We start from the raw sequence: 4,810 nt of genomic DNA, 5'->3' as shown, positions 1-4,810 counted from the left end.
ATTTTCAAACACCAATCAACCTTCATAAATGACCACCCACATAGGAGTTCAGAAAGTCTTCTTTTGCAACAGAAAGAAGATCACCCACTAGTGGACGTGACAGCAGGTTGAGATCAGAAGGAATGGAAAACTCATTAGCTGCCTATTGAATTCAAAGGAAAACAGGTACTTCCCTCTGATGTACATGCATAGGAGATCAGTTAGTTCCGTTTCATGTGTAAACACCAACTGGCCGTGCTCATGGTGAGACTGGAAACAGGCACAGGCCATCCTCCTGTTCTCCCCTGGAGGGGGAGGAAAAGAGAACAATTTGGATGAAATGTGGAAAGAGTGAAGGGAGGAGAAAAAAGGAAAGACTGACAATGAGTGTACTGGAAGGGACATGATAGGTCCCTTAAGAGAATGCCCTATATTAAGGATATGGGGTGTGAAACAGGAAAACTGCTGGCGTGGTAAACAGCTGGCTAAGCCCCCTGAACCGGGTGGATATATTTGCTTTTGTCTAGTTGTCCAGCACTGCTCAGTGAATCATAGGGACCTCCAGGGCATTGTAAACTTTCCTATCATGCAGGGTGTTCACACCTTCCCTTCATATGGGACCTGCAGGCCCATTCTTTATCAGCTATGGGGAAAGGAAGTTGTTTGTCATGACTTCAGATATACTCCAGACTTCTCTTTCCTCTGAAGTTCTGCAATTCCAAGATTCCAGATAGGTTGTGGCATGGAAACCAGCATGAAGGAGCCCACAGAACTACCAGGAAGGAGAATAGGGAGGAGTCGTTGGGAAGAGACAAATGGTACCGGGGCTGGTTGAGGCTCTGTCTACACAACAAAATAATTGGCTAAAAAGGGAAAGACGTGCCGGGCGCGGTGGCTCATGCCTGTAATCCCAGCACTTTGGGAGGCGGGCGGATCACAAGGTCAGGAGATCGAGACCGTCCTGGCTAACACAGTGAAACCCCGTCTCTACTAAAAATACAAAAATTAGCCGGGCGTGGCGGCGTGTGCCTGTAGTCCCAGCTGCTGAGGAGGCTGAGGCAGGAGAATGGCGTGAACCCGGGAGGCGGAGCTTGCAGTGAGCCGAGATTGCGCCACTGTACTCCAGCCTGGGCAAAAGAGCGAGACTCCGTCTCAAAAAAAATAATAATAATAATAAAAATAAAAAAATTAAAAAGTGAAAATAAAAAGGGAAAGACTCATTCAGTTAAAAGCCTATTATTGTGTTTACTTGACACCAAATCCCTGCTTTGACTGACTTCCCTTCCCTTCCGCTGAGCTGTTATTGGACTGAATTGATCCATTGTGGCTTCAGCATAGAAAAAGCTTCAAAGCAGAATTTGTGTAGGGAGTCAAGTCATGGAAATGTGATGCCCAAAATAATATGGTATCAGGAGATGAGTGAGAATTGGAACAGTTTATGGAAGGTCGAAAGCAAAACTGAAAATAGGAGTCTTAACTCCAGGGCTGGTTCCCCGGTCTCAGTTTAGTACATCCTGATCATGTCCAGGTTAAAGTGCAGATTGGCCTCATAATTTTAGAATCCTTGAAAGCTGGCAAGTCCTGTTCCAAGGAATTATCCGTTTCAGGTAAACAAGCTGTTATTCTCCCAGGGATATTTCCTTTCAAATTACTCTTATCTTTTCCCTTGGCCAAAGGGCAGGACAGCAGTAACACTAAAGCAAAGCAACACAAGAGCATGGAATCAGCAGCCCAGGCCTTCTCTCAGTGCCCTTGGTGCACTCAGTACCCACGGCTCTTCAGTCCCTGCCCTCCCTTGCTAATCCATCATCTCCACCTGTTCCTGGACTGGGTCTCCCTGTCTATGTTTTTGGTGTAGGGCCTCTTTCCTAATCCTGCTAGAAGAGTGATAGTTCTAAAATGATCATAATAGTCACACTATGCTATTATTATTATGAATCATCAGAGCCCTTCATTCCCTTGCTCTAAACCTTCCATTAGCTGCCCATTGCATGAGAAAAAGATCCCAGTGATATAAGGCCAATGGGTGGGGCCTCATCAGCCTTCTTCATTGCTCACACGCCATGACCGCCCATCAGTCACTGTAGGTCTCCTCTCCTTCCCTGCGACACAGTGAGCAGTCTCCCACCCTGCCAGGGCCTTTGCACTTGCTGCCTCTCAGCCTGAGACTCTTTGTCTTGGGCATGGTGGTGCACCTCTGTGGTCCCAGCTACTTGGAGGGTGAGGCAGGAAGATCCTTTGAGCCCAAGAGTTTGAGGCTGCAGTAAGCCATGATCACACCACTGCCCTCCAGCCTGGGTAACAGAGGGAGACCTTGTCTCTAAAAAATAAATAAATACATAAAGAAAATTAAGACCAACAAGAAAGAAAGTTTAAAATGCAAGATCAAGCATTTTTCCTTGCTATTTGGAGATGTGGAACATCCAAGTGATTTGAAAGAAAAAAAAAACTTTCCAACGTGTCACAGATTTGAAGAGCATCTCTTGCCTGGCACAAAGTATGAAAATGTCCTGAGCTGCCTGTGTCTGGAAGTCTGGGGTGGGGGAGGTGGGACCTTGAGGGAAAGGCAGCTGCCAATATCTGTTGAGAGCCTACCCTGCACACTTAGTCTCACCTGGTTTGAAAAATTCCCCTTCAGTCTCCTCAGTGATGACCCTTCATTAGCAAGAAAAGGGAACTAGCTCAGATTTCTCCGTGGGCCACAAGAATCTGTCTGGTGAGAGAGAGCATATTCATCTTCATCTGCAAGAGACAGTAACTCAATTTGACCTTAAAGAGACTTCCCTCCCACTCACCCCCCTACCCCAGGATTCTTTTCTGCCTTTGTTTCAGTACTATCAAGCACATATCCTAGAAAAATTTAAAAAACATAAAAATCAAAACAAATCATAAAAAGACTCTTACAGCATCAGACATAAAGAAGCTAAGCCACGTTTGGATGTGTACATTCAATTGAACATAATTTAAGAATCTTCTCCCTTGGATCACAGAAACAAACATTGTCTATCTAAGCTATGGAATGCAATGTCAAAATTTTTGTAGGGTTCACTTTGAGATTTGCTTCCATCTGTTAACAATAGGGAAGAAAGGGAGGAAAAGAGAAAGAATGTGGCTCTGTTGTCCCAGCCCCCGGGGATTGCAGTTTTGCTCCTCTGCCACCCCTGCCTTGCTCTGTGGTCTCAGAAAAGTTACTGACCTTTCCGTGCCTTAGTTTCCTCTCTGTAAGATGGGCACAATGATACTGAGACCTCAAAGTGCTTTTGTGCGGACTAAACACAACCTATGACAAAAGATGTCATTCTGGCTGGGTGCAGTGCTCAAGCCTGTAATCCTAGCGCTTTGGGAGGCCGAGGTTGGAGGGTCACTTGAGTCCAGGAATTCGAGACCAGCCTGGGCAACATACTGGGATCCTGTGTCTACAAAAAGTAAAAGATTATCCGGGCATAGCGGCGCACCCAGGGTCCCAGCTACTCGGGAGGCTGAGACAGGAGAATCACTTGAGTCCAGGAGGTCAAGGCTGCAGTGAATTAGGATCTTATAATTGCTCTCCAACCTGGGTGACAGAGTGAGACCCTGTCTCCAATTTTTTTTTTAAAAGTCATTATTGGCCGGGCGCGGTGGCTCACGCCTGTAATCCCAGCACTTTGGGAGGCCGAGGCGGGCGGATCACGAGGTCAGGAGATCGAGACCATCCTGGCTAACACGGTGAAACCCCGTCTCTACTAAAAATACAAAAAAAATTAGCCGGGCGTGGTAGCGGGCGCCTGTAGTCCCAGCTGCTCGGGAGGCTGAGGCAGGAGAATGGCGTGAACCCGGGAGGCGGAGCTTGCAGTGAGCCGAGATCGCGCCACTGCACTCCAGCCTGGGCGACAGAGCGAGACTCCGTCTCAAAAAAAAAAAAAAAAAAAAAAAAAAAAAAAAAAAAAGTCATTATTAGGAGAGAGAAGGAAGTTCTCTTGGTTACTACAATCAGTTGATAAGAGGTATTGTAAAATCATGGAGTCGTTACATCTGAAACCGACCTTATGTTCCAACTCCTCATTTTAAGAATAAGGAAACCAAGGCTGGAACATATGAATGACACAGCATTTAGACACAAAGTTGGGTTGTGTCTATACAGCCTGAAGCTTTTAGGATGTTGAGAAAACATGTTTTCAACAGTATATTTTTATAATACATGTCCTTTCTACTGATTAATTTAGTAACATAAAAGAAATGCTTTATAGAATGATTTTTATATATAGTTCACTAGACATTTTTTCAGAAAAAGATACATATTTGAGTGAAAAGACAAATTAGTGTTTTAGAGTTTCTTTTAGAGCATTCCAGCTTGTTGCTAGACTAAACTGGATGGATTCAAAATGGTCTCTTAAAAAAAATCTCATCCAATTGGTTACTGCTTTGTGATTATAAGTTTGTACAATCTTTTTGAAGTTTTTCTCACCAATATATATAAAATGCAAAATAGTTAAGCTTTCTGAGTGAGCAATTCCATTCCTGGAAATATATCCTACAGAATTTCTTGCATCAGTGTACATGATTCAGTACAAGGATATTCACTGTAGCATTGCAAACATTCCATAACTTAAAATACCCTTCAAACATCTCTCTCTCTTTTTTTTTTTTTTTTTTTTTTTTTGAGACAGAGTCTTGCTCTGTCACCCAGGCTGGAGTGCAGTGCTGCGATCTCGGCTCACTGCAACCTCTACCTCCCAGGTCAAGTGATTCTTGTGCCTCAGCTTCCCAAGTAGCTGGAATTACAGTCATGTGCCACCATGCCCAGCTAATTTTTTTTTTTTTGTATTTCTAGTAGAGATGGGGTTTTGTCATG

Source organism: Pan troglodytes, chromosome X (assembly GCF_028858775.2).
Source record: "Pan troglodytes isolate AG18354 chromosome X, NHGRI_mPanTro3-v2.0_pri, whole genome shotgun sequence".
Classification (NCBI taxonomy): domain Eukaryota; kingdom Metazoa; phylum Chordata; class Mammalia; order Primates; family Hominidae; genus Pan; species Pan troglodytes.
Note: the sequence above shows the minus strand (reverse complement) of the source record.